Source organism: Phoenix dactylifera, chromosome 17 (genome assembly GCF_051530095.1).
Source record: "Phoenix dactylifera cultivar Ajwa chromosome 17, Ajwa_hap1_PhDact_Kaust_v1.1, whole genome shotgun sequence".
NCBI lineage: Eukaryota > Viridiplantae > Streptophyta > Magnoliopsida > Arecales > Arecaceae > Phoenix > Phoenix dactylifera.
Window position 1 is genome coordinate 1959814 of NC_143206.1, and position 16453 is coordinate 1976266.

The 16453-nt window shown below is 39.7% G+C and overlaps 1 pseudogene across 2 annotated transcripts; it reads left to right on the plus strand.

Annotated features, from left to right (window-relative positions):
- The first annotated feature begins 789 nt into the window (after nucleotides 1–789).
- Nucleotides 790–8214, plus strand: LOC103695778 (putative L-cysteine desulfhydrase 1 pseudogene; annotated as a pseudogene). 2 transcript variants are annotated; one of them, XR_602291.5, is made up of 3 exons: nucleotides 790–2294; nucleotides 3182–3421; nucleotides 7638–8002. The product of XR_602291.5 is annotated as a putative L-cysteine desulfhydrase 1 pseudogene, transcript variant X1 (transcript). The 2 variants fall into 2 exon arrangements; XR_015974381.2 differs by lacking the exon at nucleotides 3182–3421 and having other exon boundaries at nucleotides 7638–8214.
- Nucleotides 8215–16453: the final 8239 nt, after the last annotated feature.

Consider the following 16453-nt stretch of genomic DNA (forward strand, 5'->3'; position numbering starts at 1 on the left):
TTCGAAATGAGTTTGATGGGAGAACTAAGTTTCTTTCTAAGATTACAAATCAAATAAACTAAAGAAGGTATCTTCATTCATCAAACTAAGTATACAAAGGAAATACTAAAGAAGTTTGGGAATGAAAATCATAAGGGAGTAGGCACTCCAATGAATCCTACTAGTAAGCTAGACAAAGATGAGAAAGGAAAGAGTATTGATATTAAGCTTTATAGAGGATTAATTGGATCCTTGCTCTACCTTACTGCTAGTAGACCAGACATCGTGTTTAGTGTAGGAATATGTGCTAGATACCAATCAGATCCTAAGGAGTCACATTTAAGTGCTGTTAAAAGAATCCTTAGATATTTAAGAGGAACTACAAACATAGGATTATGGTACTCAAGAGACTCCTATCTAGATTTGCTTGCATACTCAGATGCTGATTTTGCTGGATGCAAATTAGATAGGAAGAGCACTAGTGGAACATGTCAATTTTTAGGAAACAACTTAGTATCATGGTTTAGCAAAAAGCAGAATTCAGTGGCACTGTCGATAGCTGAAGCTGAATATATAGCTGATGGCAGTTGTTGTGCTCAAGTACTATGGCTTAAGCAACAACTAGAGGACTACGGAGTTAAGCTAGATAACATTCTTATAAAATGTGATAATACTAGTGCCATCAACCTTACTAAAAATCCGGTTTAGCATTCTAAAGCCAAACACATAGAAATAAGATATCATTTTATTAGAGATCATGTGCAAAATGGAAACATATGTATTGAGCATATATGTACTGAGAAACAATTAGCCTTTCCCTTCCCTCCGCTTGCCCCAGGAACCCTAAGCCTAACTCTAACCCTAGTTGCTTCATTGTTATTTTCACCACCCCGAAATCCTAAACCCCTTCCCCCAACCGATGGATCCCCACCGCGACCATCACGCCGAGAACGGCAGCCACGACGGCGACGGCAGCGGTGATGACTCCAACGGCCGCCTCCCGAAGCGGCGGCGGCCGTCGCCGTCCCCCATCTCCGTCGCCGAGATCCGCGACGAGTTCTCCCATCACGACCCCGCCGTCGCCCGCATCAACAACGGCAGCTTCGGCAGCTGCCCGGCCTCCGTCCTCGCCGCTCAGCTCCGATGGCAGCGTCTCTTCCTCCGCCAGCCCGACGACTTCTACTTCAACCGCCTCCGGCCGTCCCTCCTCCGCTCCCGCGCCACCATCAAAGACCTCATCAACGCCGACGACGTCGACGAGGTCTCCCTCGTTGACAACGCCACCACCGCCGCCTCCATCGTCCTCCAGCACGTTTCCTGGGCCTTCACCGAGGGCCATTTCAACAAGGGCGACGCCGTCGTCATGCTCCACTACGCCTACGGCGCCATCAAGAAGTCCATCCAGGCCTACGTCACCCGTGCTGGGGGCCATGTGATCGTGGCTCCCCTCCCCTTCCCCGTGACCTCCAACGAAGAGATCGTTCAAGAATTCCGGAAGGCGTTGGAGCGTGGGAAGTCCAATGGCCGGAAGGTCCGGCTGGCCGTCATCGACCACATTACCTCGATGCCGAGCGTCCTCATCCCTGTCAAAGAATTGACCAAGATTTGCCGGGAGGAAGGTGTAGATAAGGTGTTTGTTGATGCTGCGCATGCAATTGGGAGCGTTGACGTCGACGTGAAGGACATTGGGGCTGATTTCTACACCAGCAATCTCCACAAGTGGTTCTTTTGTCCCCCGTCGGTTGCATTCTTATACTCCAAGAAGTGCTTGGCCTCATCCGATTTGCACCACCCAGTGGTCTCACATGAGTATGGGAATGGACTCCCGATGGAGAGCGGGTGGATCGGTACCCGGGATTATAGCGCCCAGCTTGTAGTGCCATCAGTGATGGATTTCATGAGTAGGTTTGAAGGGGGAATTGAAGGAATTCGGAAGAGGAATCATGATAAGGTCGTGGAGATGGGGAAGTTGCTGGCCAAGTCATGGGGCACTTGTCTTGGGTCACCACCGGATATGTGCACGAGTATGATCATGGTTGGTCTACCAGGATGCTTGGGAATTTCAACTGAGAAGGATGCTCTGAAGTTTAGGAGCTTCTTGAGGGATCAATTCCATGTTGAGGTTCCTGTATATCATCAGTCTCCAAAGGATGGTGAGAATGATGCTTTGGATTGGAGAAGTTCTGTGACTGGGTATGTGAGAATTTCTCATCAGGTGTATAATGTGGAAGATGACTACATTAAACTTAGGGATGTGATCAACAAGCTTGTTCATGATGGATTCAACTGTACCATGCTGTCATACAGTTAGGAAGGTGCGGCAATACATCAACTAGACTGATATATTAGATCTTATTGCATTTTGATATGAATGTACCATGTCCTGTTTTGTATGAGACATGCAAGATATCCATAGTAATCGAGTTGAATGAAAAAATTCTTTGCATGTTTATGAGCACATTTCGTGCTTGCGAAACTTAAAGTTTATTCTTGTAGACTGGATTATATCCTTGATTTAACCAATTGCAGTGTGTTAGCTAAAATACTCAAAGAAATATTCAAAGGCAAGTTACAAAAAATGGATTGTTGTTAGACCACAAATATTGACCTTCTTCTAGTCATCTCAATTTTTTAAGGTAGTATATATTATTTATGGATTTAGTGCTGTCTTTATCGCAATTAACTTCTCATGGTTCCTTAAAGTGATACTACACCTCATTGATGTCTTTAACAGGAAGTGATGAAAGTTGTTTGAATTGTTTAATGAAAAGTATGATGTATATATTTCTTCCAATTTGGGATATCAATACCCTTTTAATCATTGGAGCTGATCTCCTTGATCTTATTAGGGAAAATTCTTCGCTAAAGATAGCAACCGAAAAAATTTTGTTTAAAGGGGAGATGAATATTAAAGGATGATAAATGGTTCCAACTCTCCTACCAAAAATTTACCTTAAACTTCTGGTATGCCATGTGACACTAGAAGATTGGTTCCTTATAACACAAACCCCGCGTGAATCATGTGGCGTGCCAGCAGTGAAGGGAAGATTTTTCGTACTAGAATTAGCCCCATAGCATTATATTTAAAGGTTTTCTAGTGTTCATTGCCTTTTCTTTCCTGTTTCTATTGTTGCTGTTCAGTTAATGCAAAAGTAACAGGATAATGCTTTAATCAGTTAATAAATATTGTAATGTGTAAAAGGTTTAAACCCACAACAATATGCCACTAGAGGTGTCTCTCATGATGAAAGAAGAAGACCTTGCGCCATCTTTTCTATGCTTATCATGGTGAAGCTTTAGTACTTAAAAGAGTCACTTGCACCAGCATTGGAGAAAGAATTACAATCCAGGGTTAATAAGCCAAAGTATGGAAATAATTCTTGGATGAGTAAAGATGATCATGATGCTTGACATTTAGTTGGAAGGGAATTGCTAAATACAGGTACTTCCTTCGTGATTTTTTTATGAGATTTTGCTTCATACTTTTCCTCAATCATGTTTGCTTGGGTATACATATCTCAGATTTGATTTGACTTTTTCATTGATTGGGGTGGTAGGTTGGTTGGAACCACCATAAAATTAGTTAGCAAGCACAGAAGAGTTGGAATATTGGTAGCATGGTGAGGAGGTAGAGAGACACTGCATGATTTATGAATGTTCCATGCTTGATTTAACTGAATCTGGGATTGTATACTGTTGACGAAGTTTCTCGATAGCAGGAGAGGATGTTGCACAAATCCATAGTTACTGTTGCTTTGACTTTTGCTTTGCATATGCTTTCATACTTTGCTTAGTCAATCATCCATTAAACATATTTCTCGTAGAACAATGTTGTCAGTGCTTAATATCTTTCTATTTTTATTGCATATGCCAAATATGACCATGGTGCTTGACTTATTGCCCCATGATTTTGGAATGGTTTAGGAGGCATATCATGTAGGTTCATGTGTGGGGAAGAAAAGGGAAGAAGAAATCGAGAGGGCAAAATTTATTTGGTGGTGCAGCACATTGAATGTTGGGGCACTGGCCCAGTTGCTATACCAAATCTTGGTCAGAGAGTTTGATTGCCATCATTTGGCCCCAAGTCATCTTATTAGTTTGAGTTTGCTTTTTATCTCAGACTTAATTCGGATTCAGTTATGATGTGATCCGACCATTATTAGTGGGTTCCCTATTCAGTCCTAGAATTCAGGGATTTCTTAGTTTCTATTTCACTTGGGTGCTTTGATTAGAAGCTAATTAAGTTTCCATTTGCTTAAATTAGAAGCTAAATGGTACCCATTTCTACATCTTTTCTTTCACATTTCTTTTGCTTGTTGCTATTATTCAGAAGACAAACTAGATGTAGATAAGATCTAATTGAATTTCTAGTGGAAATCTTGATCAAGAAACCATATCTTTTTTGGAGGTTACATAACCTGGATTGCTACATGGATGAAACATTCTGTGGATTTTGCATGAAGAATTATGACTTATCATTCTTACCTGTTAAACATCTTCTTTACAGTGAGGAGGGTGATAGGATGAAGTAGTTAAACGTCTTATACTTTCTTTAAGGATATTTTACTGCTGTTCCCAGTACTTATTCAGTCTTTAAACTTCTTACGCTTTCTATAATAATTATGACTCATGACAAATATTTGTAAGATTTGGTCGGTTCTCTTTCTGTTGTCCATGGGCAGTAACAGGAATAAACCTAATGAATACCTGACACCAATAAAATGAGAACTTAAGGTAACTGATACCAATTTTTGATGGATTTGGTAGCTGTTTGCAACTTTGCTTCATCAGTGTAGTGTGTCATGAGGAATTACTTGATGGTTCTTGGTTCTCAGTATAGCAAGGCCTTTGAGTGTATTTTCATCAACTATTTTTGAGGTCCCAGAAGTGACTATGATCTTGTTTGCAAATGTTGTTTGTGAACATATATTGTTCTAGTGACACTTTGAATTTGTCAATATGATAGTAAATCTGTTTTGTGCTATGAGTGGTGGTTTTCAGTACTTCACATGCTTTGGATCAAATTTGGGAGGCGTATCATGTAATTGCATGAATTGAGGAAAACTCAAAGATTGTTCATGTGTCTCACATCTGCATAAAAGTTCAACTTTAGATTATTTGATTAGCGGATGGGAATCTAGTTGTGGCAAATGGAGCTTTCTTTGTTTTCCATAATGCAATATATCTAATGCTTCTTTGGGGGATGAAGAACTTGTATGAAGACCTTGTAATCAGCAGATACGAGTAACCATGCTAGAACCATTGTTGAATTTTCTTTTATGAGGTTACTATAACGTAGCATGAATGTTGGCCACTAAAAAGACACATAATATTTTTTTTGTTGTTTTGGACTGCAAGAGATCATTTTTGTATATTTTCTAATATAGGAAATTCTACTTTGGACTTTGTTCATAATTTGTTGGTAGTTTTGAAATTATAATAGTAAGGAGTTTTCTTCTGTAACATTTCTGATTAATCAAGATAACATGGAAAACCCCCAAGTTCATTGAAATTGAACATATTTGATACTTGAATAAAAAGGTCATTTAGGACCTTATTTTTGACAGTAATACAATATATCATCTTATGTAGTGTCAATTCCTAGTCCTAGGTTCACTGAGTACAAAATGTGCCGCACCCTTCCCCCCCTCCCCCCCCCCCCCCCACCCCCAACCCACCTTTTTATTATCACTGTTGTTTCTTATATATTTACTATGCATACTGTATATACCCAAGGTATAGGAAGGGAAAGAGAGGGTAAGGAAGGTTATTGAAGGTACTGGGATAATCGAACACAGATCTTCCATATGCACCTCTCTCTCTATTTTTTGTGGATGCATCTTCTTAATTGTTTTGGGTCAATTGTAGGCTTACCCATACATCTTTTGCTATTTCCTTGGTGTTATTATTATTGTTGTTGTTATTTATATAAATAAACTTGCCTATCTTTTGTTTGGTACAACTGATGTAATCATATAACAACCCATCTTCTCCATTTATTTTTTTTTACTATAAGTGTAAACAAACAAATATGTTGTTCTTCTGCTCCAGTATATTTTTGAGACTAACGTAACCAAAGCCAAAATAATCCTTTTCTTAGTTGATGGATTTGGATGTATAAATCCTTTTTTCAAGGCTATATCCTCATTCAATCAGAAGCTTTTTCATCTTCTCTGTCACAATCTTTCTCTTGGTTTGAGTCTTCTGTTTTTTCCCTGTTCATGAACTCAAAGCCAATCTCCCCTCCGCTGATTTGAGACACTATTTGTAATATAATGAACCATATATACCTAAGTTGTTCCGAGGTGTTATTCCTTCTCTTTTAAACTCCCAATAAATCCTGATGCCCATTCGAATACCAGGTTTTTATGAATTCGTTGCTAAATTCTAGATAGTTTGTTTATCTGTCCTGAGATATTTGTGTTCATTGGTTGGCAAATGATTGTAACTAATTTTTCTTGTGGTCCTCGTGGCTGCGTAGGGAACATAGAACAGAATTTTGGGGTTGATTTGCATGGAACCTGAAATACCCTTTCTATGTTAATTTGTAGTTTGTCATCTGCTTTAAAAGTACTGGGTTCTGGCTCAAAGTTTACTGTATGGACTGCCAATTGTATTTGTACCACCTGAATTATAATTATTGCCACTAGAGACAAATTTTCTGTAGTAACAAATGTGAGACAAGTAGTTTTCTTCCCTTCTGCAATTTAAGGACCACCACTACTGGAATTGGTACTGGTCTGGGCTGCTTCAAGACAAAATGTGAATAGCAATGACTTGAACTCTGATAACAAAAAGATTGACTAAGATGTCCAACACTATAATGGACCCAACAATGTATGCATAATTATGTGATTGCCGGGTATGGTATGCCGTACCATACTGTACCAGATAGTACCGTACGTACCATACCGTACCGGTTTAATACCGATAGCGTACTGACCCTCGGTACGCTAAAAAAATTTAGTACTATACCGTACCGATACTATGGTAGTATGGCACCGGTCCGAAGTCTTGTACCGGTACGACGAACCTTGTTGTTAGATGCATGATCTAAGTTTCTTTTGTCTGATTTTAGTTTACCTTAAAAGTAAGGATGTGGTGAGTGCTTTTTAATGGTGGCAAGAATGGAGTAGTCAAACAAAGGAAGTTTTTGGTGTGTTCTTTAGTTAGGATTCATGACTATGATTTGGTGGTCAAGAGATCTGATAAGAAATCTGTTGAGAGAAAATGCAAGATATCTTCCATTAGGAATCAAAGTTGCTCTTTTGCATTTGTTTCTTGCCAACCTCCTGGCACACTGCTTATCTGTGTTCAGGATCATTGCTGAGTTAACATGCAGAAAATGTCTTAAAGTTTATTGATGGATGAGGATGGAAATAATTCGTGCATGGGCACTTTGTTTATCCTGTTCAATCTTCTTGTGTGCAAGTGTGGTTGTATTGCAATATTAACGCAATGTTTCAAAATGATAATTCAGTTAAGACTGAATTCTTTTACAATTCATGTTGGGCTAAAAAGTGTAGGTTCTTATAGATTATGATCATCATTTTTTTAATCTTAGTGTTTAATTTACCTGAATTAAACTATGCCTAGTTTTAAGCTGCTCAATCCACATGTTACACAACTCAATATTGTATATACTTTTTTTTTCACAGTTAGAATTCTTGTTGGAGTCATGGTTTCCTGGCCCTCCTGCAGTAGCTGGAAGCATATGATGGCTGTTTAGATGTAGATTGCTTATTGTAAGTGCAAAGAGATATCTCCCTCGCAATGCTTAAGGGGCCATGCCGGATACTTTCAGTGCTGTTAGACCGCATGTTGTAGTTTTGGTCAGCAATAAATTTTTGGCATGTATGAAACAAAACAGGTTAGTTAAGTTTCATTGCCATAATTATTGTATATCTCATGAAATATCCGTGAGACAGATCTTGAGGCATTTAGAGTGTGGATGTGATCCAGCACCATAACTGTGTGGAAGACCTGCCAATATCACTTGCTTAACCTACATAGTTCTTATCCACACTAGTCGAAAGCCAAGAACTGATATTTTTTATTGTTCTGATTACCTCTTGGCATTTCAAAGGAGGGTGCCTCATCGATGCATAACAGGTTGTGGTGGCAGATTGCTGTTCCACTGGAAAAACCTGAAACTGCATGTATTGTTGGCACACATCTATCCACGGCGAGGCTTCTCAAGAAAAATGTTAGTATGATCTTTTCTTTGGCACGTGACTCTGCTGCATTTTCTGTACCTCTTTTCTGTGAGTTCAGGTGTCTATTGCCGCATTTCTGTCTTTTTATCTATTAGAATGCCGCGGGTGAAAACTATGCCTTCGAAACTACTAGCCATATCAGTGGAAACTGAATTCATGTCAATCATTCTGCATGCTCATTCAACCCATGTTTCCATCGAATGTGTCAGCTACAGAGAAAAACTATCCTAGTGATCTAATTTCTCGGAAATTTGTACATTGAACTCTGAGTTTCAGTGCAGGTAGCAGAATAGAAGTTCTACTTTCCTAAGAGGCTCTTTAGATGCTGGAATTTATTTCTATTGAAAAGAGTCAGCTGTCTGCGCGAGTCACCTTCCTTCTTCTAGGCTCCGAGTAACCTTCTTCTAAGCTCCGCTGGACGACACGGCATTCTCGTTCTATAGGCCGGCAACTGATTCTTTCCTGATGTCATGACTGTTTAAAATCCACGAAGAATTAAAATTCTCAAACAAATCCCCTAACTATTTTTTTATTGAGATTCATAAGCCGTTCATCCATAAACATTTTAATCAATGATTAGAACGCACAGGAACATTATTCCCATAAACATTTTAATCAATGATTAGGACGCACAGGAACATTAGAATAAGATGGATACCATTTGTTCGAAGTACCCATGTGGGTAGCATGCATGATTTTTAAAATTTTCAGCCGAAGCAATTAAAATTAAACACTTTAATTTTAACACATGCATGAGATTTGATCTCAACAATAAAATAAATTCAGGATCATGAACATTTATTTAAAACATGAGTCTATGATTATATGTCTAACATATAATCCTAAAATTTCAGCAACATGTTAAGATCTAATCTTAATATCTAAAGAGATCATATCTCATACTTGATTTGCTGGAAGCCTTTGATGACTCCTTGATCACGTTCCGCAGCCGCACATATGTCTGGCCTTTATGGATCGTTCATACGAAGCTCTAGGAAGATCGAGTCTTTCTGGCCCCTGTGAACATATTTTCGACGTCCACGGGAGTGCTAGCGTGCGAGGAGGTGCTGCAATGGCTGAAGTTTTCTCTCTTGAAGCAATCAACTCTTGATTGTTCTTCAAGAAGAAAATGGATGAAAAGGAAGGAGGAGGAGGAGAAGAGGTGGCTGTCACGTTCTCCTGAATTTCAGAACCAAGACTTTCTCATAAGGATCACCTTCATTTTTAACCCTAGGTGTATAGAGGTCTTTTATAGCCAAAGATCCCATGCCATGCACTCCTCCTTTTTCGCCAATTAAATTGCCATCTTTTGGTAATTAAAATTCCTATTAAATAGGGCGTTTCCTTGGCTGGAAAGAGGAGGGGATAGGCCCCCTTTTGTGCGATTTGAATCCCTAAGAAATAGGAATTCATCCGCCCAAATAGGAACCGCATTTCCTTCTCACGCCAACTATTGGCGCCAAGAAAACAGGAATTCATTCTCCTTTTCAAATTCTGAATTTTTGAACTTAGAATCCTTATCAAATAAGAACTTCTAATTGACTCAGGTCAAACCCAATCCAATTGAGTCAAGTCCCATCAATTGGGTCAAGCACAATCTACTTAGGTCGAATCCAATCCAATTAGGTCAAACCCAAATGTAGCCCAAATTGAATCTAATTCAACTTGGCTCAACCTAAGCCCAATCATTCAATCAAATTGAGTTCATTAGCAATCTAATTGTTAACTTATCCTCCAATAATTCAATAATTTTTTTATTGCAACATTTGCTTAGGATAATTTGTCAATCGTATTGACCAATATACCTCTGGACGATTCTTAATCATCAATCAACCATTTGATCAACCCAGAAATTTCTATGCGTGTGACCCCATAGATTCGAACCTAAGCCGGTAGCATAAGAACAACTTCCTGTACTAATCGAAATGACCATCTAGCAATGGTACCTGATGTCCGGATAGGTCGAATGATTGCAAAGCAACATTCAAGAACCCTTGGACTATGTTTACTGTATAATTCCTCCCTATGACTCTGAATGCATAGGATGACTTCAGAGTTCGCTATCAACTCTTTAATCAGATCATCCAAAATGTGCTTCAACTTTACAAATCCTTTGACTCCTCATATGGACTACCTTGGCCAAGATTTTGCTGAATTGAACACAAAAGCATTATCTTCTGTCACCAGGAGGGGTTAATCTTATCTTGACTCACACACCGACTTCGCAAGTACTTGATTGTATCCAGAAATCTTCAGTCACTGAATTAGAAATTTGGATAGTCCGGTACCAAAGTACAATGAGTTGCTTGCTAGTCACCGTGGTGATCTTAGGTCAGAGGGACACTTACACCCATATCCACTCGGAACATCTCTGGACAGCAGAACGCTTCGGAACAGGTCACGTTCAGTGAAATGTACTCCTACACTTTACTTGTGTGGCATACTAGTATCTCTACACTTCTTGGTTAAGAGGACAACCAACAAATATGGCACACAACGACCTATACTTGATAATGTCATTATCCTAGTAATAGCATATCGTTCGGTCGTGAACAGGTTTAAAGATTCGAAGACAAATCCTCCTTTATTATTTAAAAGAGTCCTAAAAACTTCATCACATCACATGAGTTCATAAAGATGTATTAAAATATACGATGAAAAATGCCAAATAACTTTTATTATTTATTAATTCATATACATTTCAATCATCAACAGGCTGATGATTGACCTCTAGGACACATTTTCCAACAACTTCCACTTGGACTAAAGTCAATCGGTACAGTATCGTATACCCATCTTCGACTTCTAATTATTGAACTCCTTCATGCCGAGGACTTTAGTAAATGGGTCGGCCAGATTTTTCTTTCCTTCGATCTTCTGAAGATCTATATCACCTCGTTCTACTATCTCACGAACAAGGTGATATTGACGCAGAATGTGCTTGGTCCGCTGATGTACCTTTGGTTCCTTTGCTTGACCAATGGTTCTAGTGCTGTCACAGAAAAGTGGAACTGGACCATCAATAGAGGATGCCACTCCAAGCTCGTTGATGAACTTTCGCAACCATACAGCTTCCTTTGCAGTATCGGATGCTGCGATGTACTCTACCTCGCATACTGAATCAGTCACAATATGCTGTTTGGAACTTTTTCAACAGACAGCACCACCTTTCAGGATAAAAATATAACTCGACACACTTTTACTATCATCTTGATCTGACTGAAAATTGGAATCAGTATATCCCACTAGTTTCAAGTCAGCATCTCCATAGACTAGCCACTGGTTCTTAGTATTTCTCAAATACTTAAGAATAGTTTTTACAACCTTCCAGTGGTTACTACCTGCATCAGACTAGTATCTACTCACTACCCCTAGTGAGTATGCTACGTCTGGTCTAGTACATATCATGGCGTACATAATAGATCCCACTATATAAGCATATAGAATTCTATTCATACACTCTCTCTCTTGAGGAGTTGTCGGATAATCCTTTTTAGAGAGATAAATTCCATGGCCTATCAGAAGATAGCCTTTCTTGGGATTCATCATACTGAACCTCTTCAGCATAGTATCTATGTACGTGGATTGGGATAACCCAAGCAACCTTTTAGATCTATCTCTATAGATCTTCATCCCTAGGATGTAGGATGCTTCTTCCAAATCATTCATGGAGAATTGTGATGAAAGCCAAACTTTTATTCTCTCTAATGCAGGGATGTCATTCCCGATTAAGAGAATATCATCCATATATAAAACAAGAAATATAATCACCGAACCATTAGCCTAGTTATGTATGCAAGGTTCTTCTTCATTCTTAATGAAGCGATACGTTCATTCCTCATGACTGACCCTGATGATAGAAAGTCTACATCAGGATATGTATTCTTATGCAATGGAGGATCGGTAAATTGGAAGAGTTCCAAGCAACCGATTATTGCAGATTCTACTATGGAAGCAGAGTATATTGCTGCATCGGATGCTGCGAAGGAAGCATTCTGGTACAAGAAGTTTGTCAAAGAGCTAGGAGTCATGTCATCAGATGCCATAACTCTTTTCTGCGACAACAACGGCGCCATAGCACTGGCTAAGGAGCCGAGATCTCACCAGAAGTCCAAGCACATAGAGCGGCGATTTTATCTAATTCACGACTACCTCGAAAAGAAATATGTAGAGGTGCAGAGAGTAGACTCTACTGATAACGTGGCGGATCCATTCACTAAGCAGCTGAGTCAAAAGAAATTAGAAGTCCATCTTGAGAAAATGGGACTTAAATACATATCTGATTGGCTTTAGTGCAAGTGGAAGATTGTTAGAAGTATGCCCTAGAAGCCAACGTGGTTGACGCATATTTGTAATCTGGGGCACAAATTTGTAATTTGACACTTATTAATAAATAAGATTAGGCAATTTATTTTTCATTCATGTTTGTATGTGTCCATGAATCGTCTAAGAAATTAATAGATGATGACACATATTCTCAAAGAGTTGAGAATTTGAGGCATGTGTCATTAGGGATTAATTTCTAAATGCTCCTGATCGATGGATCCATCACGAGGGACGGTGATCGATCCGCTGAGATTAGTACACAGATCACTTAGTCAGATGGACGAGTTTCGAGTCCATCGTGTAGAGACACTGAAGTGATTATGCGAGTACTTGTTAGAGAACAAGGTACTGAGCGTGACCAAAGATAGTAGTCACATGGATGTCTATCCACTCGTCAGTAACTACTTATGCTGCAGTTGTATGACTGGTTCTTTGACCTGCGATGCCTTAGCTATTCACTATGAGGTTGCTGTAGTTTGACGAGCATGTGAACTTGGACCCTAGCCATTCGGGTCCTTGTAGTGCGGATTGGCTACAGTAGGTTTATTTTGGAATAGGGTTGCATCTAGATAGGATCTATCGATCTTGATAGATTAGGAGTGATCCTACGTGATTTATGAGACTGAGTTTGATAAATTTCTGATCAGGTATTTTGGAAAAAAAGTTTTTCATATCTCGAACTGGAAGTCGTATAAATTTGACATATGACGGACGATGGGGTTTGACGAGATATCCATAACCTCCGTGATCTGTATCATACGCTAACTGCACTTAGAGGTTCAGACATTTCATTCTGCTGGGTTGCTACCACATATTGCTAGGTGTCACTAGTGGATTGTGAGATTCGAAGTGTTGCCCAAGGTGACAAGACATGAAGGGGGGTGAATTGGTTTTTTTCTTGATTTTCGATTTTTTAACTATGTTAATTGATAAGTGAGTGATTTAGTTAATATAGATTAAGTGCAAATAGTGAAGTTAGAATAATGCACAATACAAACAGCAGGAAGTATAGTAGTTTGGTGCTCTCCTGCACCTACGTCCGCTCCCCAAGCGATTCCTGAGGAATTCACTATAATCCCACGGATTACAGTTGGATTGTTTTCCGGGCTCACAATCCAAATACCTTTACACTTTGGTTTTTTCGAGATCACCAAAAAACTATGTTGGTTTTACGGGCTTACCAATAAACCTCACCGTTGGTTTTACGGGTTCACCAACAAACCTACACCGTTGGTTTTACGGGCTCACCAACAAACCTTACAAGATTGTTAAGAAGAAGAAGATTGAAACTCCTATATTAGCAGATATAACAATTATAAGTTACAAAGAAGACTTAAAATATAGTTATTGCTTTGATAAGGCTCTTCTCTTCTTTGTCAAAGAATGCTTCACTCTTTAAGAGTTGGTGGAGCTCTTAATGCCTCTTTTTGATCTGCTCAACTACTTTCTTTTGACTCTTGAATGAAGCACCTCGATGAAGAAAATTAGGGCTTTGTCTTTCTTGAGTATGCTTTGATATTTTGCAAAAGGATGATTCATCTGATAAATAGTGTCACTTTAAATACTTTTCCTCATCTATTGGTCACCTCCCATTGGTTAGATTTTAAAAACTAGCCATTACTAGATGTTGGGAGGTCAAAAAGTACTTATGCAGAACTAGCCGTTATGCTTCTGCTCGTGCTGGGGTCGACCCAAATTTTTCTGGGGTCGACTCAAACTACTGTTCATCATACATAGGGTCGACTCAACTTCCACTAGGGTCGACCCAATCTTCATTGGGGTCAACTCCTGCTACAGTAGGGTCGGCCTTCTCAGGAACCACAAAAACATATATTCTCAGCTTCTTTCACTGGGGTTGACTTAACTTGTCTTGGGGTCGACTCAAGCTACAGTGGGGTCGACTCAAGTTCCATTGAGGTTGACCCTCTCAGGAATTCTAGAGACACAGTTTTGAACGACATAGCCTTGGGGTCGACTCCATTGGGGTCGACTCAAGCATTCCTAGGGTCGGCTCCATCTGGGGTCGGCTCAAGAAATGTTGGGGTCGGCCCTCTTAGTAAATTCCAGAAACTTATTTTCCTGAGGCTTGAAGCTGGGGTCGACTCAAGGTTCTTTGGGGTCGGCTCCGCTCCTGAGGTCGACTCAAGCATACTTGGGGTCGACTCCACTACTGTTCATCCGTGCTATTTTTGCAGAGGTGTGCCTGATGGTTCCATGATGTGCCAGGGTCGACTCCACCTATATTGGGGTCGACTCATTTCACACTTTGCTGCATCTTAAGGTTAGACTCATCCATACAATCAATGAAATATATTTCAAGTAATTTTGAATGTATGCCATGGTAGTGCTATATACTCTTAACAATTAAAATTACTGTTTTGCCCTTAAGAGTACATTTCACTTGAAACTTTGCTGAATTAGAATTTAGAATTCTCTATCCCTTTTCTATTACAAATTTTATCTCATTATTAATCATTGAAAGACATCTTGATCTCATTCTTCTAATGTATCGAGAGTGTCGAACTCAGTAGTGATTTATGACATTAACTTGTAGTACTAATTAGATATTTTCTCAATAGTTGTGTTAATCATCAAAATAACACTATCATCCTCATGAAGGCATTCACTGTTGGAAACCCGCCCATGCCGCAGAAAATTAAAAAAATTCAGATGGCAGCGGAAGAGGCATGCGCGGGATCAACCGTTCATGACATGAACGTTGTTCAAAAACCGTTCGTAGATAGATAAGGATTAAAAACTTTTTAAAAACATTAGAAGATCAGATCTTCACCTTGTGCAGGTAGATGATCACCGCAAACTGGAGTTCGTGATTTTAGGATGAAGGTTCGCTTGAAGCCGCGCAAGCGTCCGGCCTCTATGGGTATCCACACGAAGCAGAGGACCAATCCAAATGCTCCAATCTCCCCGGGGTGCTAGCTCCCTTGCAGAGATTACTTTGATGGCTGATCACCTCCCTTTCAATCAATCCTTGAATGCTAGAGGGAGGAGGAAGAAGATGAAGGGATCAAGGGAGAAGATCCAAAAGGCTAGATGCAGCCTTTCCTTTCCCTTGCGTTGAATCCCAAACGGAGGAGGAAGAAGGAGATCGCCAAGGGTCTTTTCCTTTCTTCTTGCTTGCGGTTGATCCAAGAGAAGAGGAGAGGGAGGCCACGGCTTGGAGGGGAGAGGGCTTCAATTGCATGCCCTAGCTGCCACCCACCTCCCCTTTTTAAAGATATCTAGAGCTCCTAACATTTAGGAGCTCTTGATTAGTTCCCTAAGAGGGGGCGCCGGCCCCTCTCTTCATGCCGCACCAATCAAGAGGAGAGGGGCTCATGCCCCTCTTACTTGGTTAACCTAATCCTTCTCCAAGGAGGATTAGGTGCCCTTCTTATGGTTTAGTCCTAATCTAATTAGGATTAACCAAATCATGAATCAATCGGGTTCAATCTATGCTAGTCCTAATCCAATTAGAACTTGAATGAACCATGACTCAATTGAACTCTTGAATCCTAACCCAATTAGGAGTCATGTTGATTCATTAGATTAATAATTAGTTAGGACTTAAGAAATCCTAATCCAATTAGGACTTGTTTAATTCTAGTCCTAATCCAATTAGGACTCTAATTTGAATTCGAAGTCCTAATCCGATTAGGACTCTAGGAATCCTACTCCAAGTAGGAATCCAAATTTAATTCAAAACTCCTAATCTAATTAGGATTATAGGAATCCTACTCTAAGTAGGAATCCTAGTCCTACTCCAAATAGGATTCCCAGTCCAAGTTGGAATCCTAGTCCAAGTAGGAATCCTAGTCCTAATCCAATTAGGACTCTAGGAATCCTACTCCAAGTAGGACTCTTGTTTTAAGTCCAATTAATTAATTTCCTTGGTTCCTTCTTATTATCAATCGAATTGATTACTTGTGATTCCT